The sequence below is a fragment of the Rhineura floridana genome, chromosome 8 (genome assembly GCF_030035675.1).
Source record: "Rhineura floridana isolate rRhiFlo1 chromosome 8, rRhiFlo1.hap2, whole genome shotgun sequence".
In the NCBI taxonomy this organism is placed as follows: Eukaryota; Metazoa; Chordata; class Lepidosauria; order Squamata; family Rhineuridae; genus Rhineura; species Rhineura floridana.
In genome coordinates, this window is record NC_084487.1 from 111,151,085 (window position 1) to 111,175,198 (window position 24,114).

Here is a 24,114-nt window from a genome sequence, read left to right on the forward strand (position 1 = left end):
TTCTGAATGAAGATCTTGATATTCAAAATAAGAAGTTGGTAAGTTTTTTGTTGGTAGCAGGAAAGATTACTGTTGCATGATCTTGGAAAGACCTTAAAGGAGCATATATAGATTCTTGGTATAACAGAATTTGGGATGTAACTCTATTTGAAAAACTAACATAATTTCAAGAGAACAAGAGGACAAAGTAAAGGGACTCATTTCCTTTCAGTATGGTTTGATTTTATTAATTACATAAATTTACAAGATACAAGGATCCCACAATAAATAAATAAAGTATTATTAAATGGTCCACCAAATCAAAGGAAAGGAATGATATTCAACAGTTCTGCAGGAAGGAAAAGAAACAGAACAGTATTAATGCACAAATGAAAATTTATTTATAGAATTTATTAGTCACCCATCTGGCTGGCTGTCCAGCCACTCGGCGACGTACAACATAGGCATATAATACCTAGACATTGAAAATCTAAAAACAACGAAGATAAAATCTAGCCCACCCCAAAAGCCTGCCTGAAGAGCCAGGTCTTCAAGGCCCGGCGGAAACTCATCATAGAAGGGCGGAGATAATTTGGGAGGGAGTTCCACAGGGTGGGGACCACAATTGAAAAAGCCCTATATTAATTGTGTTAATAATTAGCTATGGATAATCAAAGTTAATCTTTATAAGCAATATGATTATGATCTATATAGTGTGCTATCTTCTTGGTTATGTTTATATTGAAAATTAATAATAATGATGATGATGATAATCAAGCTAAATAAAATGTGCTCAACATATGCACACACGGATTATGATTTGGCACTGTTAAGCCATAGTAAACTGTTTCAGACTTTAAAAGGAGTTTCAGGGTCTTTGGAGTGGTGAGGAGAGAAAGGGATAAGCTTGAGAGTCATCCAAAAACCTATGTTTGTGTATCTCCTTGTATATCGTAGCTGTTGCCTTTTCACTAAGGATAATGTCCAACAGGGAAGGCATTGCAAGTGCAATTATTCACTCAAGGTAATATTAATGAGAAACATGCCTGGTAATTTATATGTTGACCGTCCCCCAAATGAATGAATGAATGTCTAAAATTAAGCAGTATGCTGTGAGTTGCCCTAGAATATTAAATCAAAATGATTATAATTGGTAACCACAATTACCAGCACCAACACACCTCCCTCCCCTTAAAAAGAGAGAGTCTGTCATGTCTAATTCGCAGTACCACCATAATTCTCAGACTGGTTGGCTCCAAAAGTGGTCTGTTTTATCTTGCTGGTCCAGATGGGGAAACCATATTCTTAGCAAATGGATACAATTTGTCATTGGTACAGACAATACACTCCCATCCCCTTCCTTTTATAGCACCTTCTTTTGCAACCTATTGAAAATTTGTCAATTTCTTTTTCCTCTCTTCCATCTGCACCATAGGTTTTAAACATTAACTGTTCCCATTCTTCTGTGTGGGAGCCTACAGAAACCTAACCAGGACCATCAGTTCTCCTTTTCTCTTTCTCCTCTTAATTTTGGAGCCTTTTCTAGTCTGTGTCATTTGCTCTCCAAGTAGCTGCAGCTGATCACAGAAACAGACTAAGTAATTTTGAATGCATCAGTTTGCTAACTATGTAACCCCTTTTCTTGGTCATCTCACTAAGAAAGCCCTTTGTTCTTTTTCAGATGAGCACATTTTCCTTACTGTGTATAGGTCTTGCTAGCCATGTTCCTTGACAGCTGAATTCTCCTGCCTCCATCTTAACCTGTTTTATAAGTCCATGTAGTATCCTCTATATAATATTTTGATATTTTTGTTAAGTCATTTTTCACTAGATGGCAGCATAATCCAATGAACAGAAGCAGAATTGCAGGAACTGACATGCTATCATAGCACAAGTTTGCCTTTCACATTAAATAGCAGTATCAGATATGAACATACACAAGCCACTTTCCATGTTGTATTTTGCTGATGGAGTTGTTGTTTGCGTAACATCTAAAAGGAGCTGCCTTATACTGGGTCAGGCCATTCTACTGTAGGTCAGTACTTTTTACTCTTCTCAGGCGTATGTCTTTCCCAGCTTTCTTGCTTAAGGTCTTGTAACTGGAGATATCAACCGTTTAACCTTGGGACTTGCTGCATTCAAAGTCTATGCTTAGCAAGGCCAGGCTCCATGTTTTTGAGGACCATTGGGTAACTTCATCTAGAAACATCTCTTAACTCTGAGGGGGAGGTGAAAGCATGGGTAGCAAAGATGAAGGGAAGCAGCCTGTGTTTGGGACAATGCCCCTGAATCTTTTGTAATGTCACAGAGGAGTTTGGAAGACATTATTCCTTTTTCCTAGGCCTTTCCAGATCATAGGCATTGATGCTCAGTTGGTGACCCCATTAATGATCTATTACAGTGATAGAGAATCTACGGCCATCTAAATATTGGTTTTCAATTCCCATCATTCCCAGCCAGCAGGAATGATGAGAGTTGCAGTTCAGTGATAAATGGAAGGCCAAAGGTTCCCACCCCAATCTAGATCCTAGAACAGCCTAATCTATCAGACTTCCAATTCTGCCATTGATTGCTGAGCTATAGTCCCTCTCAGAGGTCACCCATCTTCCTCTAAAATCCTGTCAAAACAAGATGCAGAAGGGTTGAAAAATCTTTGCCTGCCCCCAAGGAAGACTGATACTGCTGATCTCTTTTAGATCTTCAGTTTCCTCTTCAGAAGTTAAATGCAGGGCTGCGGAGTTGGAACGCCAAACCTTTGACTCTGACTCCTCTATTTTTCTACTGTCCGACTCTGACTCCACCCAAAATTGCTTCCAACTCCACAGCCCTGGAAAGGGCTGTAAATGTCTTTTTAAATTGGAAGCTCTCATAGGAGCATTTTTATCGCTGCCTGAATATGTGCTGATCTTGGCATCGTAGCATTTGTCTTCATCTGGGTCCTGTGTCATACACTGACACACAAAATGTTTTCCATCTTGAGTTATGGTGTAATGCTCAACTACAGCTGACTTCATGGGAAGCTTCTTTGACATTTTGAATTTATATTTTAAAAAATCGGTCAATCAAAATTTATTTTGAAGCCGGAGTCGGTACATTTCTACCGACTGAGACTCCACCCAAAATGGCTTACGACTCCGACTCCACAGCCCTGGTTAAATGGGCCTTTCCTATCTTACATTTGAACAAGGCTAGGGGTCACTAAAGGACTGCTCTTAGTATCACTGGGCGAAGTGACTCGGTTGTATTGAAACCAATGGGAAAAGTAACAAATGGAAAAAATAAATATTTCTGACATAGTATTGAAGAAGAGGATCTAGAAATCTGCTTTTCCCCCCTGGGCAACTTTGGTTTAATAGCTGTTATATGCAGGTTAAATTGAATAATGAATAAAGTGGGGGTATCAGCGTCTCCGTTTCATTGAGTGATGTTACTGTTTCTCCATGTAGGAACATGGCTTTTATATTGCTATTTTCAAAACAACTTGTGAGGTGAATTGGTGCCTGTTGTATTCTATTGAGGCTGTGATTATCCCAATTTCCTTTGCATCCCCATATAGCCCATGCCTATGCAAATGTCCGTGAGTCTTTCCTTTTATCCAGACTTAATATTATCCATGCGTTATAAACGTCACCCATATGAAATGGGAAAAATAGGCAACAATGGCTGCTCCAACCCTTTTGAAAATATGAAAGCCAGCAGTTACTCAGATCTGTCTCTTGAACTAAATGGAACTTCCAGGTCCCCTTGTGAGGCAGGGAGTGGAAATTAAAGGAAATGGTTTGCAAAGATGAATAATATCATTAGCATGGAGCATTATATGTGTTTTATATTGTTTTAAATTTTTAAATTGTGTTTTAAATTGTTTTTTAAAAGATGTATTTTTAAATTGTATATGTTTTTAGTTACTGTAAACCGCCCAGAGAGCTTCGGCTATGGGGCGGTATACAAGTATAATAATTAAATAAATAAATAAACAAATAAAGATAAATACAAGCCAAATTGGATAGCAGTACATAGTGGTTGGAGGGCATGTGATTCCAAGAAAGCTAAGGCTCATCTTAGGTGGTAAAGATCATCAACCTCCAGGTCTAGGATCCCAAGGTGCACTTACTGTTTCTTTGCTCCAGTAGCACTTTGGTGCAGCCTCAAACCTGTTTTGCTATTTTGTTACTTGACATTTAGCGTGAAGGAGAGTTCTGAGGAACTCAAAAGGTTGCTCAGAACTTTGGGACATTTTGGTTGGATTTCTTTTTTTCCTAATAGAGCAAAATGGCTCCCTACCATTCTTGAGTTCACTGTTAATGCTCTGTTTCAGAGTACACACTAGATGGCAGTTTTGCCAAAGAATGCTCTTTTTGAGTTGCGTTGTAGCTAGATTCTTAAACAATTTGAGGCTGATTAAGGCCAGACACCCTGCTCAAGAAGCTAAAAGATGTGATGATTAAGTCTATATTTAGTCACTACCCCTAAAGAGAAGTTCATGCCCACAAAGCTGCCTTGGAGCTACTTCCTTAAGGTACTTGAACAAGTGTGTACTACAACTATACAGGTGGAGAGAGATGATTACATGGATCTTTCCACCCAATTGCTATCATGCCAGAAAGGGAGGACAGACAACAGTTGGGTGGATGAGAAGCCCTTTTCATGTGGTTGTATATGTCACATTCATGTTGCAGCCATGTGGAATAGCTTTAGCTCATTGAGAAGGGCAGTTTCAAGATCCTCATTGCTGGACATGGAGTGATTGAGGCGTGTACATCATACAGATACAAGTCGGTGAAGCTTACGTTCTGCAAGCTTAGATGTAGAATCCTGGTTACAACTGGAAGTTTCCCCTTCCACAGCAGGACTCCCACAGCATAGTATTCTAGCTTGTGTGTTGCTTGGTTTGTTCTGTTGGTGGGATGTTGGTCCCTGTTAGCCAAATTTTTTGCTCTGTCTGTAGGAAGAAACTTACAGATATCTTTGACATTTCTGGTAATCGGGATGTCTCAATGTTTGGTACCCATCTAATTAAACTTATTAACTACTGTGGGGACTTATATAGTACAAGGAGTAATGGAAGAGTTTGGGATGCAGTTGGAGTCCTCCTTTTGGGTAGAAGGGAGGAGTGGTGGTAAAAATGTTTGCTGAGCTTTCTAGTAGTAGCTTTACTACACAAATCCCTACATTTTAGGACTCAGGTTTATGGGAAGATGCTGTAAGTTTTGCTATCCCCATGGGTGAGTCTGTCAGTAAGGTGTGCATGTGTGTTGGGGGTAATGAAAATTGAGTGGTTAATGTGCATAACAACTGTTCATTGTGCGCATTTGCCACATCTCAAGAAGAATGTGCACTTCATGGAGATGGAACTGTGCACATTTTGTGGTCCGTATGCATAATCCTATAAGCCTTGGAGAATGCTCTTGCTGACCTTCAGAAGCATGACTTCCTTGTTCCAGTGCGTAGTGTTTGCTTTTATGAGTTTTTATTGTTTTATTTTCTGTTTTATGTACATCACTTAGAAATGCTAATGATTAAGCAGTATATTAATGACTTAAATAAATAAAACAACTTGACTGCATTTTGTACATTCTTCTGTCATATCTACAATATTACCCTGCCATTGACTAAACAACTTGATAGTGGGGGGGGGGACTTTTCTGCAGTCCAGCTCTTCCTTTTCCCTACTCTCTCAGCTCTTCCCCGGGGGGTCTTGGGGAGAGCAGAGTTTTTAAATCTTCCCTCACACAATACTAATGATCTCCTTCATGTGCTGCTGTTAAGCTTAGGAAAAGGCTTCATAGCACGGGGACAATGTTCATCAGGATTGCAAGGGAGGGAAGAGTTAGCTAAGGGAGGGTTACCCAGCAGGGAAAAGAAGGCTGTGGGGGGGGAGTGTGTATGTGAGGTACCACCCACTGCCCGTTGTGACCCCATCCACGGCTGACAGATTACCTCTGAGGAAATTCAACTTTCGATAGAAAAAGAAGATTGCCCACTCCTGCTGTCATTGTTGTAGTCTTTTCAGGGCTATGGAACTGGATGTAGGCAGGTCAGACACACAGGCTATTTGCATAGTCTCTGAAGTGATATCCGAGAATGTGAATTCATCTTCCAGTCAGTATGAAAACACTTCCACGCAACATCTTCCAATTTCAAAACGGAATTAAAATGAGCAAAACATTATTTACTATTTCATGGTGAGTGGTCAGCTATTATGACATTTTGAGGTGCAGTGTGTACATTCATATTTGTGTGCTTAGATATGGTTGTGGAGCACTCTGCTCTTACGGTGGCAGCGCTGATATCCCTGGCCACCACCCGACAATGATTGCAGCTTTCCTGTGTCCTTCAAACCTCATTCATCAGGAGCTGCTACTTCAACTGCTAACACATATTCAGGATTAAGGATAGGGTTCAGTAGCTGGTTCCTATCCATTTGAATTCTGACAGTCTGGCTTTCTGTACCAATCTGCCATTTTTTGTTCCTGATTGTTTGCGCAATTGCTGGTTTGCGGGTTTTTCCCAGTGAAAAAAATAATGTAAATGCTAATGAAAATGCTTATGCTGTAGGCACTTGTTCAACTGAACAAGAGTTAAGAATGCAACAGCTTACACAAAAGCTGATTGCAAAGACAATAACATATTCAGAGTGGCTTTTTTAAAAAACGTGCCAATGTCAGCTGTGACCCGCCACAAGAAATCAATGCTGGTCCAAAAATAAAGCAGATTGTTGGATTATGTCAAAATCTGGTAATAAATCTGATTTGGTGAATATTCTTCCCAATCTCTATTCAGGGCAGACTGAAAACTGGTTCCAAGTGAATGGATGCTCCAGTTTTCCCTCTTCAACTGACACGATCGCAGCCAAAATATTTCCTACACCAGCTCTCGCTCAGTCAATATCTGCTATGTGAAATGTTATAGTACCCCTGATATTACCTGTAGGAGCTGTAGATTCAGAGAGAATTTTCAGCTTTTTTTGCGTGTCCCTCCAAAGCCTTTGACCGTGGTGAGGGCTGCCATTAACTATTTTTAAGACATGCCACATTACCGTTAATTCCTCTGCCATTTTGTTGGCAACTGGCACCTATTATTAGCAGAATACTAGGAGCTCCAAAAGTAGTGAAAATGGCCATCAGATTGTCCGTGACTTTTGTACTCTTCCTTGTTAAGGCCCTGAGGATGACAAACTTGGTTCAGTGGTCCAGGTATACATGAATAAACTTATATTCTCCATCCTGCTGACTTTGGATGTCTGTGAAGTCAACCTGGCAATGTGAATTCATTTCTGAGAACAACATTGGTTTTACTTAGGGCTGTGCAACCAATATAACCAACATCTTAATACAAAACCGGATCACGCCTATTCAGGTTGACCTGGGCTTGTGCCAAATTGGGTTGTGACAGCCCCAGATTGTCCTGGGTCAGGTTGACCCACTCCAAGCAATCCAAGGCTGTCAAAAGGCGGGGTGGGGGATGGAGAGGCAGGCAGCCTTTCCAGGGTCTGCTTCTCCAGCACTTCCTTGCAGGGAAAGTGCTGGTGAAACAGCACTCAGTAGGATTGAACACAGAGTCTCCTTTGCCTGGTCCTCCCTGGCCATATGTTTAATTGGTGTTTAAAATCCTAATTAAACATTAGGGTTAGCCCTCATACCAATCCAGGTTGGGTTGGTCCCAGGTCAGATTGGGGGTGGGGGCTGTACACAGGCCTTGGTGTACTACTAGGCCTTTCTTAGGAGCTGAAGATTTTTGTTGGCATGGTGAGCAGAGGTTTAATTAGATCATCACAGTTTCGGCAGTGACATGTTTGTATTTTCTTAATTCAAACATTTTGTTTGTGTCATTGTAGCCAATATTCAAATGAGGTTAAGAATAATCCATGAAAAGTTTACTCACCCAAATGTTATACTTCTTTGTCTTGTTTTTGCACCTAAATGAAGACTTAGATTGGATGCCTCTTATGTAGAACTATATCTGTCCATAGATTCATTTATTGGTTATTCCTAGCTATTGTCTGTGAGTCACTTTGGCTTTGTCAGAATGGTTCATGATTGTATATATATATTGCATTACATGCTAAGATCTGTAAATTCAAATCACTGTACTAAATATGTTAAGTACTGACAGAATGAAGCCCATATACAGGGGTGTTAGTATTGCATCAGTCTTGGATGATTTAACATTGTATCATCCTTACACTGGATGCTGAGTTTTTATTTTTTAAAAACATATAAAATATATAAATCAGCTTATTTTTGAGTGTGGACTTAGAATAGGAAGCATATGTATGCGGAATAGGAGCAAAAACAAGAGAAAAGTATAACGTTTGGGTGAGTAAACTGTTCAAGAATGTCATCTAAGTCCTCCTTACAAAGTGATCTGTACTCCCAGAAGATAGAGGGGATAAAAGTCATGCTTCTTCGGGCTGCTGTATTAGTCCACAGGCCTCTTCTTGAGACATTTCAGGTTATCTTATTTTATTTTTAGACACAGCTTGCTACATTGAGCTTTTGGAATAAATGTTGTGTTTTTGCATTTGTCTAGAATCAGCCAAAGTTTCTCATAAAACTTTTCCTTATTCATTTTCCTCTGCCATTGCTTTGTGAAATGTTGTTTTTGGTCAGAGTACCCCCAACTTTGCACCTCTTAGTTATGCTGCCCCTTTACAAGAGCCTTTGTTCTGGAAATATCTCCTTGGGCCTATATACAATCTTGGAATTTTGCAAAGACTGCAGGAGCTACCATTATAGTAATCTGACAATGAGAGAGTTAAACTGGAAATATTTTTTATGGGATGGAAACAAAGTGAACTCTACCCTAACGTTCTTCTTGGTTACTTTCATTTTCCTAGGCAGTATTGTCTGCTTGTTTTTTAGTAAAAATACCCTGTTTGAGGCTTAAAGAAAGGTGAATTTGGTCTGTGTTCTTGAAGAGAGAGTCATGAAAATGACTTTGTCCCTTGCTTTTCAGAGATCATTACTTCCCTTTGAGACTTCCCTTTCCCTCCTTCCTCAATCTGTTTCTTCCTAGCTAGATTGTTTTCTCTGTGGCAACAGGGCCTACTTCTTCTCCTGGAACATTTAAAACATTGCTTAAAAGACTCATTGAGAGAGCTGTATTTGAGCTATATTTTCTCTAATCCCAGAGATCAGCTTTATCTTTCAGTCTGAGTGTTTAGAGCCAGACTGATTTCTAAATAGCACCAGTGTGTAGAATTCTGTTATGCCTTCAGATTAATATATATATCCACAATACCTTCAGATTAATCTTCACAGTTGCTGGTTACTTATCAACATTTGCAAATAATCACTTGAAGACAATGTATATGGAACATTCAATATACAAAATTCCTTCATATATTGCAACTTTCTGCTCATTCTCTGAGGTTACTTGGAGACTATCCTTGTTGCATAGCTGAAGGACAAAATGGTCAGATTATACTGAAGTATGCACATTCTCCAGTGTTCCTTGGAAATTATACATATACTTTTTGTTTTATTAACAGGAATTGTATACTGCTTACTCAGCAAAGGCTCTAAGCAGTTTACATATCTCCCAGAGAATGTACAATATGCACATTTCCCAAGACCTGTTGGAAATTGTGTACATTGACTGGGAAATGTGCAGAATTTCCTTTTCATGGATAAATTATATGAGCAGTTTCCATGATGAATCTGTGCACAATGGCCAGTTGTTATGAACATAACTCATATTATCCCTAACATAGATATTTCAGACTTCTCTGTTAGAGATCCCTATCCTCCCTCACAGAACTACAGTTCTCAGGGATCACTGGAAAGAGGAAATTATGGTGTGTGTGTGGTGTAAAATTGTATGATCTGTAGGTGTCATGAACCCTGAAACTAGCAGTGATCTGGACCTTGAGTCAGAGGCTGCAAAAGCACCAGATGGGGAGCTGAGTCAGGTTGGGGCTCAGAGCTGACTGTTGAACATAGGGAGATCAGTGCACCTATGACTGTTGGGCAGGATCCCCCGGAGGAACCTTTCAGACCACCAGGCCCTATAGGGCTGGGACCCAGATCTTCATGGGCACCTTCCTGTGAGACTGAAGAACCAGATGTCTCTTACTGCACATCATTAATCCAGGGGCATAGGGAGTCTATGCCTGTTTTCAGTCCTCAGGGCTGGCACTTTAGGGCTCTGGAGCTTTCTACAGGGAGGTGGAGCATGGAGGAGGGAGTCTGGAGACAGAGGCATAAAAGACATCAGTCTGATGGGCAACCTTTGTTTTGGAGCAAGTTGCTCAACTTGGAGCTGTCCATAGTCCAACACTGTTTCACCAACTTTGTCTTGCTTCCAGCTTTCCCACTTTCTTCATGGGATCTGGCATTGGACCTGAACATGATGGTAGGTAGAAGTAGAACTGCCAAAACAATATGGGTTCAACTCCCAACCCACAGAGCTAATCGAGGATACCATGGTTGATGATATCTAAAGCCACAGAGAGAACAAGGAGAACCAACATCATTGCACTCTCCCTGACTCTCACCCAGTATACAGTAGGTCAACCAAAGCAGTTTTGGTGTTAAAAGCAGGTTTGAAGTCAGGTTGAAATGGGTCAAGATAATCAGACTCTTCCAAGCACCCTTCAAGTTGTACGGGCACTTTCTCATGTACCTTGCCCAAGAAGAGGATGTTTGTAACTGGGTGATAGTCATTACAGTAGGGCCCCGCTTTACAGCTCTTCGCTTTACAGCAATTCACTAATGAGGCGGCTTTCAATTAGGGAAAGTCCCCGCATTAAGGCGCTTGTTCCGCTTTTACGGCGTTTTTCCGTCACGTGCCATTTTGATGTCATTTTCGTGCGATGTGCCCCATTATCATCAATGGGTTCTGCTTTACGGCGATTTCTGCTTTACGGTGGCAGTCCAGAATGAAACCTGCCGTATAAGCAGGGCCTGCCTGTACAATCTTCTGGGTTCAGGGAGATTCTTTTAAGGAGGGAATGCACCATCTTCTTTATTGCATCTGATTCCATACCAGATGAGGCATTTGCCACTCCCTGGACCCACCTAGTCAGTTCTCCAGGGATCTTACAAGCCAAAAGAGGAAAGGGTCGAGATCAGAGGTGGTAGGCCAAATGCTTTCATGCTTTTTATCCACATCTTTGGGTCTCAACAACTGAAACTGATCCCAGATTAGATGATTGGCTAAACACTGCATAGAACCAGCAATAATAATGGCATCAAGGTCAGCCCAAATGCAAGTGAGGTTCCTCAAAGTTTTGTTAAATGATTGAAAAGCTTCCCTCAAAGTTTGTTCAGCATTACTAATTTTCTCCAGCAGTGTGTGAAGGTAAGGGCCAATAGGCCTGGCTAATTTACCAGTACCCTGCATGAGGTGACTGTAGGATGTGTACTAGGATACTTTCCTCCAGTTCCATGGTAGATACACAGGAATTCCTTAGAAGACAAATTGAAGTAGAAATGGTGACCTGAGAATAATAGGTTTGAAAACCACTTCTCTAGCAGATGCACATGCCACCAAGAACATACTTACGTCATGATATAAGTTGATACAGGATTCCCACTCCCAATGATTGCGTACTCTAGAAACCATCCAACTTTTACTTTGATGTATTATCACTGTTGACTGGATCATTACAATTCAGAAACGAACTTGTGCCTCGAAATGGAAAGGTGATTATATTTTGTATAGCTGTTAAATAATTCCTTTGGGGTTTCTGTTACATGGTATTGAATTCATTTTCTTCAAGGAGATAGCATTGCTTGACTTTTAAGCTAAAGGAGATAGATGGCAAGCACTAAATCATTGCTGGGTTCTGGAGATTGGTAGAAGAAATAGTGGACAAATTCTTTATAAGGTTACACGCACTGTTAATGTTTAATGTTTAGCATATGGACCCTAAAGATTGTGCTGTGCTCTGCCAGAGCCTGTCCACTGGTTGTATGATGCATGTTTATATTCCAGATTAGAGGGCATATTACATACAGTGTTTTTTAAAGTAGCAAATGGTTTTCAGATACAGAGAGAGATGTGGACCTTGATTGAGAGAAGCTGATCATAAAAGGAGCCATCTGTTTTTCCACATTTGTGTTGCACCTTCCACAAAGGATTTAAGCACAGCTTCTATGAGGTTTTCCCATTTTTTTCTTTGCAACAACCCTGTGCTTTAGATCAGGCTAAAAGACACAATCTTCATGGCTGAGTAGAAATGTGAACCTGGATCTCCGAGGTTCAAGTACAGCATCCTGTCAGCTACACTATATTAAACTGTCATTTTGAAGGGAAAGAACTTGGCCCTTCTGTGTAAAGAACTCTTTTTGTCCACACTGCTTTGGCAACAGGAAAGAGGATTATGATGATCCATACCAAGAAGCATTATGGTACCCTTCATAGTATTTGTGGTAATATATTTGGCCTGCTTAGATTCAAAAATTATGTTTATTTAATTGATGAATAAAATTAGCAAGATCCCTGTAACATCTTACTGTTGACCTCTTAAGTGCCCAGTACTTAATAAATGGTTCATTTACAACAGGGATGGGGAACTTGTGACCCTCCAGATACTGTTGGACTCTTAACTCCCATCAGCCCCAGCCAAGATGGCCAATGGTCAGGGATGATGGGACAACATTTGGACCACCACAGGTTCCCGATCCCTGATTTACAACATTGGTTTTATATTTATTAATGGTATTTATATACCATTTTTAAGGCAGATCTCACAAAGTGATTCACAAAAGGCCATTTCAACAAAAAAGCACCACTGTTTTAAAAGGTTACAATAAAAGGGAAAGGCAGGGCAAGATGGTCCTTCAGAAGCCCCTGCAATGGAATTGGGGGAGGGAGGGGCCACCACTGGGAACTAGATGGTGGCAGCTCACTAAGTCTGCTTGTCTTTCTAGGTTTGGTATAGGTTAACCTCAGTGTAAGCCTTTGAAAATCCGAGGAGCAAGCAGCTGAGTTTCCACAGCATTACCACAAATCTTAGTCATGAAATCAAGTGTACCATATAATTATCAAAATGGCACTGTCTGGAACTTATCTATCTTAGTCACCGGACATAGATTTCTCTGAGGCATAGTGCTGGACATTACTATTTCTAACTGAAACTTGGCCATGAGGTATAACTTAAGCTTTTGATTTAATTAAGAATGTATTTCATATTTACAGCTGTATCATTTAGACTGATATGCTGAATGATAATATGATGTGACTCAGTCAAAATAATGAGCAGTACTTTCACCATGCTTCCAGCTGGAGAGAGCCAAAGGGACTGAGTCTGAATAGCAACAAAAATGTTTGGGCTTTTGAAGGAGGGCCATTGTGACAGATTATCCCCCTGTCATGACTTTTCTTCTCTGTTTCAAATGGATCGAACCTGGCAAGCTTCAATTATTATGCCCTTAATTATTGCTGAAAGTTTATGTGATGATTAAATGTAGGGAGAGACTTGTCTCACATACTCATAGCAGAAATATAGGAGTATTTTCCAAACCAAGGGACTTGGTGGATTTAAATAAACTGTTTCCAAAATAAGTTCTAAGATGTAGGGTTTTATGTCTCATTCCCCATAGCAACAGTCTGTGGTATCATCTACATAGACTAGAAAGGAAACTTGCTTATTGCCTGTTTGAAGAAATAGGTCAATTGAGACGCTATTTGATAGTTATAGTCTTCTCCCAAGCAGTGTCATGGCTACAATAATTCTTCTTTTTCACTGGTGCTGTAAATTACATCCCAGATTGGTTCCTACAATATTTTTCTTGGTATGGAATGAATGAGAACCACATAAGAGCATGGAGAAACTCTTTCGAGGAGGCATGATGTAGTAGTAATGGGGGAACTTCAATTATCCCGATATCTGTTGGGAGACAAATTCTGCCAAACACAGCCACTCTAAGAAATTTCTGACTTGTGTTGGAGATAAGTTTCTCCTTTAGAAAGTGGCGGAAGCAACCAGAGGATCAGCCATCCTGGACTTGATTCTAACCAATAGAGATGATTTGGTAGATGAGGTGGCAGTTATGGGAACTCGGGGATAAAGTAACCATGTTAAACTTGAGTTCTTGATTTTAAAAGAAGCAAAAGCTGAGTGTAACCATATGTGTACCCTGGGGTTCAGGAAAGCCGATTTTAAGTAAGATCCCACAGCAAGCAATGCTAATGAGAAAAGGTGTCCAAGATGGGTGGGGATTTCTAAAAAAGGAAATTCAAATGCACAATTGGAAACAATTCCAACAAGGAAAAAAGATGGAAGACAGCAGAAGAAGCCAATGTGGCTCCACAAAAAGCTTAGAGATGACCTGAAAACAAAAAAGGACACATACAGGAAGTGGAAAGAAGGCCAGGCCACAAAGGAAGAGTACAGGCAGGAATCACAGAATTGCTGGGATGGCATCAGGAAGGCTAAAGCAAAGAATGAGCTGAGGTTAGCAAGAGATGCTAAAAGCTTTCTTCAGGTACATCCATAGTAAAAGACAGAGAAAAGAAATGTTGGCACAGCTACTCAATGAGGATGGCAAAATGATAACAGATGACAAAGAAAAGATAGAAGTGCTCACTTCCTACTTTGGCTCAGTCTTCTCCCAAAAAAGGGTCTATGACCCTCCCGGGAAACATGAAGTGGAAGGGGCAGGATTGGAGCTTGAGAAACTGTCAAGGAATACCTAATCCCTTTGAATGAGTTCAAATCGGCAGGGCCTGATAAGCTGCATCCTAGAGTATTGAAGGAACTGGCTGAAGAACTCTCAGAACTGCTATTATCTTTGTGAAATCATGGCAGACTGGTGAAGTGCCAGATGACTGGAGGAAAGCTAATGTTGTCCCTACCTTCAAAAGGGCAAAAAGGAGGAACTGGGGAACTACAGACCAGTCAGCCTAACATCAGTCCCTGGAAAAACTCTGGAGCAGATTATAAAGCAGTCAATCTGTTTCAACCTTGAAAACAATGCAGCGATTGCTAGGAGCCAACATGGATTTATGAAGAACAAATCCTGCCACACTAATCTTATCTCAGTTTTGATCGGGTAACCTTCCTTGTAGACAGTGGGAATGCTATAGTCATAATGTATCTCGACTTCAGCAAAACTTTTGACAAAGTGCCCCATGATATTCTGATTAGAAAGCTAGCTAAATGTGTGCTGGATGGAACAACTATCAGGTGGATCCACAGTTGGCTCCAGAATTGTACTCAAAAAGTGCTTATCAATAGTTCCTTCTCAAACTGGGTGGAAGTAATGAATGGGGTACCACAGGGCTCAGTCCTGGGCCCAGTGCTGTTCAACATTTTTATTAACGACTTGGATGAGGAGGTACAGAGCATGCTTATCAAATTTGTAGATGATACAAAATTGGGGGGGGCATAGGTAATACCATGGAAGACAGAAACAAAATCCAAAGGGACCTTGATAGGCTGGAGCATTGGGCTGAAAACAGAATGAAATTCAACAGCGATAAATGCAAAGTTTTACACCTAGGAAAAAGAAACCAAATGCACAGTTATAAGGTGGGGGATACTTGGCTCAGCAATGTGACATGTGAGAAGGATCTTGGAATTGTCGTTGGTCACAAGCTGAATATGAGCCAACAGTACAATGTGGCTGCAAAAAAGGCAAATGCTAAATTAGGGTGCATTAACAGAAGTATAGTTTCTAAATTGCGTGAAGTATTAGTTCCCCTCTATTCAGCACTGGTTAGGCCTCATCTTGAGTACTGGTCCAGTTCTGGTCTCCGCACTTCAAGAAGGATGTAGCCAAACTGGAACGGGTTCAGAGGAGGGCAACAAGGATGATCAGGGGACTAGAAACCAAGCCTTATGAGGAGAGACTGAAAGAACTGCTCATGTTTAGCCTGGAGAAGAGAAGACTGAGGGGAGATATGATAGCACTCTTCAAGTACATGAAAGGTTGTCACACAGAGGAGGGCCGGGATCTCTTCTCGATGATCCCAGAGTGCAGGACACGGAATAATGGGCTCAAGTTGCATGAAGCCAGATTTCGACTGGACATCAGGAAAACCTCCTAACTGTTAGAGCCATATGACAATGGAACCAATTACCTAGAGAGGTAGTAGGCTGTCTCTGACACTGGAGGTATTCAAGAGGCAGTTGGACAGCCATTTGTCAGGAATGCTTTGATTTGGATTCCTGTATTGAGCAAGAAGTTGGACTTGATGGCCTTATAGTCCCCTTCCAACTCTACTATTCTATGATTCTTGCAGTTTCCACAGTTTCTGTGGCATTTTTTAACAGAAAAAAAAATCCCAGCAGATTGTGCATAGTTTTATTGTTTTGGTGAGTTTTTAATTTATTATATTACAATTTGTTAGATTTATTAGTTATTTGTTACCTGAAGGTCTCTAAACGACTTATAACATTGTTAAAAACCAAAGTGAATACTTTATGCCTTAAAATGAAATAATGAAACAAAACCATCCCCATACAGCTGCAGACAGCTTTGGCAGCACACTAATGCAAACATCGTCATCCTAACCTATCAAATGTCTGGGGGAAAATGGTAAGATATCAGTGAAGGTGCCGGGCAGACCTTACTGGGGTGTGTATTCCACAGATGGGGAGCCACAACTGAAAAGGCCCTCTCCCTTGTTATCGCCCTCTGAACCTTCCTTAGAGGGGAGACCTGGAGAAGGGCCTCGGAAGAAGATCTAAGAGTCTGGGTAGGGTCATATCAGGAGAGGCGTTCCAGAAGAGATTGAGTTCCTAAACCATAAAGAGCTTTATAGGTCAAAACCAGCACTTTGAGTTGGGCATTCAGGCAAATTTATGGCGTTGTACCAAGAAACGGCCAGTTCCCAATTACTCCTCAGACAACTACCAGAAGAACTGGTTTTTTATGTAACTCCTGCCTATAAATATGCATGCCTGTATAGTTGGACACTTGCAACTCATTCTAATGAACAATTAGAATGGACAAGGATTCTGAACTAAGTGCATCCTCTGACTCTGAAACAAAGACTTTTCCCGCAAGTCTTCCCTCATCTTTAGTAGCTGATAATAAAAGCTACCTCTTTGGCCAGATAGAACGAATTAGCAGCAACTCACTCAGCTAAAGTGTACCATGTACTTGAGAGGGGGGAAAGATTGGCAAAAAAAAGTTTTAAAGCCTTTAATTTTCTTGTTATTTCTTTAAAACTTTCACTTGTGTCAAATATGGCAAGAACATTCAAGTTAGAAGTGGGAAAAGTGTAGAAAGCGCAGCATGGTAGCTTTGGTTAGCACTTCAGTATGAAATGTGGCACTTTGAGAGAACCTGCTGTTGCACTAAAGAAAATGAGCAGGCTGTACTTTTTATAGCAAATTACTGATAGAACGTCAAGGCTTGCCATTGGTGTGAACAAAAGAAGAAGAAAAGAGAGAAAAGCACCATATTTCCCATTAAAATGTTTTTTTTTACAAATTAAAGGTGATAGGATGCAGTCACTAACAAGCAGTAGTCATTTTAACTGATTTAAAATATTCTTCTGGAGTGGAAGTTTTCTTCCTCATTTATGATTTGAAGATAATTGAACTTTATTCAATGTATTGTCCTATGCATTATGAGGTATATTTCTATTCAAATTGTTGATGTTGCTGCTTTGTATCTATTTACCAACTTATTTTCACAACTGATTAGGTTAATGGGTTTTAGGGGAGTGTTTTTGTAAAAAATTAATGAACCAAAGATGATTTGACCTCTTCGGGAACTGCAGGACTTACTGTTTTATATTATCAAGGAACAAGTAGCTTGCCTGTGTGATGTGTCTTCATATTTTATTTTTAATTTGCTGAATACGATCTACTTTGTTACCTGAAAATTAAGATTTCATTGACATTTGGTTACAAAAAGGCTAGGAAAAAGCAGTGATGGAAAAATCCCCAGTATTTAATTCTCACAGTTCCTCAACGAAATGCTTAGTCCTGTATTGGCTGTTACCTAAGAATCAGGGAGATGGAAAGCTTGTCCCTGCTCTTGTATGTTGATTTCGAATTGTTACCAGAATTGAATGCTTGTTTGCATTTCTACTCTGAACCTGGAAAAGTTCCAGTGAAAGTCTTTGCTGGAGGCGTTTAACTATATTTCATAACTGACTTTTCCGTGTGTACTAAACTCATTCATGCAGTTCACATAATTTTAGGTAGAACTAGGGTTGGAGGCTATAGAAAGTGACTTTTTACCCCAGGTATATACATACACGTGTGTTGTTTTTAAGGGCATGTTTGAACATCTGTCACTCATAACTTTGCAGTTGTGGAAACCCTAGTTTACTGATTACTTTTCCTCATGCTTGTGTTTATGTAAGTGACATAACACTGTTAATTTAAGCATGACACCAACCGTGGTTAAAGAAAGTTAGCGACTGTTTGGTGTGATGTCTGAAATGATAAATCGTAGATGACAGCTATTGCTGCACTTCCAGAGGCTGCTGCTCCATGGAGACTAGAATAAAATTACAAATCTGAGTACTGAGAGGATAGGAAACAAAAGCAGACCAACTGTGGTTTGCGTGCTCTACTTTTGGAAGCTCAAACAGTGATTTGGATTCTTAACCAAGATTAGTACAAACAATGTATTGGTGTGATAACTTGACAGAGCTATGGTTGGGCAGCTTGGCTTGAATGAGTTGTGCCTATATTTTTACATCAAACAAATCCAGCTGAAGCTTGTTCCTTATCGCCTTTTTTAAATCTTGCTTTTATATACAAACTCCTATTGTTTAGAGATAAATAATCAGCTCATCCCCATGTAGACAAGAACAAAGACTATAATAGCACATCTGGTTTATCTGTTAGTAGAGCAAAGATTAATTAAGTGGTAATGGTGCAACTTTTCTTAATAACTCTTCTGTATAAAGGGAGCTTGTAAATGAGATTTTTTTTAAAAATCTGTCACTTAGATGCCTATTGTAGTTTTGTTGACAGGGTGGATTTCCCCCCTAAAATCTCTTTCAGTTGGGGGGGGTTCTTTATGCGTGAGTTTTCTCAAATTCAAAGAGCCTTGTTTCTGTCAAAAGTTTTGAAATAAAATCCTGTTCTTTGAAATGATAGAACAAGCCAAAGCTATTTTATATTAAAAAAAGGCTTGCATGGATGAATTCCTCGTGGGAGCTTGTCTTTTAGAATAATGAAGGAAGAAACCCATTTTGGTAAAGATGAAACAGATTTACCTCAAGATTGTTTAAAATGTAACAATTACATATATATTTACCCCATTTAACTGCCACTGTGTTCATTTTATATCTTGCTCCATCACTAAAATTGTACCTGCAGTCTAGAGGCCATAGAATTGTAGAGTTGGAAGGGGCGTATAAGGTCATGGAGTCCAACCCCCTGCATAATGCAGGGAATCAAATTAAAGCATAAAGGTCATATTACTGATCTAGCTTTGAGGCTTGTTGAAAAGATATATGGGAAGTGCTTTGGACACTCAAAATTACTATGTAAATGCAATGTAATAATTTTCTTATGTTAAAAACCCAGTTAAAAAGATTAGATTTTTTCAATTTTTCTCCTTGACTTTTGAGAATTCCTGGCAGTTTTTATGATAGTGGTTCAATCTCCCTACAGCCTTTGGTCTGTGATAGTGATGGGAGTCAGCTTGTCCTTCTGTTTACTTCTAGCCACTGTACCTACTGCCTTCTCTCATCTTGCCCATTTATCACATTTGTATCCTGTCCTGCCAGCAAATATCTCAGTGTTGTGTACATGAGGTTTTCAATAACTCTGAGGTAACTTAGGTTAAGGGAGTGTGATTTGTCCAAGGCTAGTCAAGAAGCTTTTACTGAGTAGCAACTTGAATCCAGGTCTCTCCTGTCCAGGATTGTCCATTACACCATACAAGTACATGCCTCTCTGGGCTCCTGACTGATACTTAACTCCCATCAGTCCTCTCTCACCTGTTTGGACTGAATTCTGGGAACTGATCGAGGCCGTAGAACCCTCCCAGCAAGTGACAGAAAAATGCAAAGTGATCAAGGATATTTCAGTTTCTTCAAACAGCAAACGAAAGAGCTGAACATGTAACCTCGAGAGTTGACCCATAGCAGCACTTTTGGCGCAATTAACAGCTTAAGTGTTTTAAGGCAGTGCTTCATTGATCAGATGGGCAGAATGCAAATGTGGCTTCCCGCTAAAACAATGTTTGCCTTCAGCACCTGATGGAGCAGCCTTAAGTATTCAAAAGAAGGTAATCTCAGTCACCCTGCTGTTACTCGCAGACAGAACACTAATAACAGATTAACAGTAAACTGTGTTTTAATCTTCAGATTATAATATTCATCCCATATGCCAGCATTTGTTCTTTTTTATGCAATTCTAAATGTTGTTAGTACATCCTGTATGATTACAGATAAACAAATGCTATAAATAAGATATCAAAATTAATATATAAAAACTTTGGAATAAGAAACAGAAGATGCAAATAATATTTTGCTCACAAATAGTATTTAGGTTAAGTCTGTCTCATATTGGCCTGACATAGGTGGGCTCTGGGAGAGAAGATTGTGGCTGCTTTGCTCCTCACCAGTTGTTTTGCTGGTGTGCTAAGCTAAGCCATGCTTTGGCTTAGCCTGTCTTCTGAACCCAGACCAGTTGCCGGAAGCCTCAGGAGAGGTGAGTGTTCTTGCACTCGGGTCCTGCTTGCGGGCTTCCCCCAGGCACCTGATTGGCCACTGTGAGAACATGATGCTGGACTAGATGGGCCACTGGCCTGATTCAACAGGCTCTTCTTATGTTCTTATGACTCATGGTTTGTCCAGAAGCCATAAACCATAGGGCATACCTTAGTTATAGCTTGTGGTAAGTCTGGAAAGAGCTAAATCATGAGCCCAGCTTTGGACAACATGGATTAGTTCGATGCATCAGTAGAATGAGGGAGGAGCAAAGCACCCTCAATCTCCTCTACTACATGTTTATGTTAAGCCATGATTTGGCTTAAGTGTGACATGCGAACCAAGCTATTCAGCTGCATGCCTTTTTCTGGAAGTGACATTGAAGTAAATGGGGGAACTGAGAGAGTACAGTAGTGAGGTTGTTCTAGAGAACTTGCTGTTACGCGCCTTTTGATTTGTATCATCCTGTCCTGGATGTTCTTGAGTTACACGTTTAAAACGAGACATGGGAAAAATATTAGTTTCCTAATATTGTTAAAACCAGCTAAAATATGTTATGGTTTATTTCTAGGCTGCCTTTTAGCCAAAAAGGCCCCCAAGGCGGCTTACACACAAATAGAAAAACACAAATACAAACAATATAATTTACAAAAAATCAAGCCAACAAAATCCTAGCATTTCTAAAAAGCAACAACAGCTAAAAACCAAAAGCACTCATCTTCCTGATAAAGGACAGTCCCAGAAAAAAGTTACTAAGAGCCGGGGTGAGGGGGCAAAGCAGGTGGACAAGCTTGCCCCTTGATGGTCCCAGCAGAGTCTCACCCCTGCAGCAGTACCTCTCAGTCTGCAGCTCCTCCTGATAAGGTCCAGGCAGAGGGGTGGGGCAAGGCAGGTGGAAAAACTTGTCCCTTGATGGTACCAGCACAGTCTCACCCCTGCAGCACAGTCTGTACCCCTGCAAAATATGTGATGCCCTTGGAGCATTTCAGAAGGATAAAATTGCTTTGAATCTACAATGTGAGCGAGTTCAACTACTATGGAGCACTCACTGCCTGCCATAACTTAAACTACTTGGAGGTGTGTGAATATATGACTCAATACTGTAGGAGTTACTTCATGCAACTTAGGAAACCACTGCCCATTCCAGCTGTTCAGCATATAGACATGTAAAATGCATAGCTTGCCCAATACACATTTTGGTTTTATGCTGTTTCCTAAACTTTCTTTAGGACTTGGATATACTGTACTGAAAAATCTATATCATGTGCCATCAACAAATGCATATTTATAGTTGCATGCATATTGCACATGTACATGCCAGGAATCTGGTGCCGATGTGTCTTTACTGCCCGTATACAGGGTGGCAAGCACGTGTTTGCTTTCATCTGCTGTGAAATAGCCCTTGGATATCTATGACCTGCTTAGGGATAGATAACTAGGTAGTTGTGAAACAGACTTGAGAAGCTATGGAGATATACTCTTATTTAACTTTTATATAGAACCCTCCCCTTTTGCGCCCAGATGCCACAACTGAGTATTGGAAGAAGACAATAAGGTTTTATGAACTGAAGAGTTAAACTGTGGACTATATAGGTGCAAAATTGAATGATGTGCTTCTGCAGAGATCTTTTAAAAGTCATTCATTTGGATTTGACCTTTCAGTGACTATTGTGAGTGATTTTTTTCTTGAATGAGGGGACCTCTAAATGGATGAATAGCTGCATGCTACACAGATGAGCTTTTAAAATGTGTGTGAACCAAATGCTTAGGAAATGGTGCTAGATCGCTTCACTGTATTAAGATCATTCATCAAGGACTTTCTGTATTCTTGATTTGGGATGTTTAAAGTAGTAAAAGACATACATACATCTCCTTCCACCATTTTAGGCACCAATCTGGAATTTAGACAATGTATAAACAGCTTGGTCAAAAGCTGTCCAAGTGATATACAAATACAATTGTAGATAAAACACAGCTAAGATCCACACATCAATTAAAAACAAATGTACATAAAGCTATCATAATTGTTAAAATATTTTCTTTTTTAAGATAAACACATGACTAAATCATGTGTCTGGACAGACTTGCTAAAACAAAAGTTTCCAGCAGGTGGTCTAAAACAATATAGCAAGATTACCTGCCTAGTGTACAGTAGGCAGGAGTTCCAAAGCTTAGGTGCTGCCACAGTAAAGGAACAACTCACAAATACAGAGCAGACATTCTGTGGCTTTTGTAAAAGTACAAGTTCCGCAGATCAAAATGATCAAATAGGTACTTAGAGGGCAAGGAGAACCCATAAGGAAAGTGGTTCCTAATTGCTGAGGGCTTTATATACCAACAATAAAACCTTAAATTTGGCCTGTTAACAAGTCAGCAGTCGATGCAGACCTGTGAGCACAGATGTAATATGCTGATAGAATCTTACTCCTGTTAGCAACTGTGCTACAGCATTCTGCCCTAACTATAGGGATCAACTGCAAGGGAAAGGTCCACAATCCAGCAATTCAGCCTTGAAATTACCAATGCTTGGACTACACTGGTGAAGCTATCCTAGTCCAGGAACAGTTGCAGCTGTTGTACCAGCCAAAGCAGGTGAAAGGCGCTCCTAGCACTGAGGCCACTTGGACCTTCAGTGACAAAGCAGGATGCAGGAGCATACCTAGGCTGTATCCCTTCTCTGTCAGAGCGAATGCAACCCCATCCAGAGAAGGCAATTATTGTTCTGATTGTTGTTCAATTCCTGGCCTTTCTGCCCTTTTTTATCCCTCCCATTTCACCTCATTAGCTTACTACTGCATCTTTCTTCGCCATTTTGACTGCCTGCCTGCTATCTCTATAGTACTGCTGGATGCTAGTGAGAGGAGGGATCTGTATGGAATGGATTCGAGATCCTGGTTTAGGTTAGCAAGAATAGGGCCAGGCAGAGAAAAGGAAGAAGATGCCTGCCCACCCACTCTCAACTTCTGTTGAACTCTTAAAATGTATTGTTCCCATTGTTGTTGTGGTACACTGGGTACAGGAGCTCTGTCCCTTAATCATTAAAAAGGAGGGAGAATTTCATTAGATGCAACTTTTCCCCAGGTAGCATGCCATCACGTGGGTAATAGCACCATCTAGAATCCAAAGGCAAGAATGTACTGAAGTCAAGACCTGGGTCATCCATGCCCCTCCAACTCCAGTTCATTCTTGCCTTCGTCCGAGGCAGCTATATCCACGTGTAGTGTGAGATTTTTGTGTGAAACTTTGTGCTAGTTTTGTGTGTGAGAGACTGTTGGGGTTGGGGGTTATTGTTCTTTCCCTAGCGTTTTTCCCCTCCCTCCTCTTTCACCTCCACCCTTTTTTGGGGTAGCTCGAGTTTGGTTGAGCTTGGTTGTTTTCCCCCCCTACCTCCTACTTTCTATCCTGCCTCTCCCTTTTTTGGGGGCAGACAGCAGAGGCTGCTAGTGCAGCCTCTGTTTTTGTGGACAGCGGCCTGTCCGGAGCTCGCTCGAGTGTGAAAAGCTCGCTTGGAGCTTGTGGCAGTGGCTCCCCCTCCGTCGCTTTGAGGCTCGCAGTGGC

The 24,114-nt window shown here is 40.5% G+C and overlaps 1 protein-coding gene across 3 annotated transcripts in view; it reads left to right on the plus strand.

The window, feature by feature from the left end:
* The window catches only part of ORC5 (origin recognition complex subunit 5), a 143,178-nt gene that overhangs the window by 63,002 nt on the left and 56,062 nt on the right, over positions 1-24,114 (plus strand). The gene's annotated exons all lie outside the window — the stretch shown is intronic.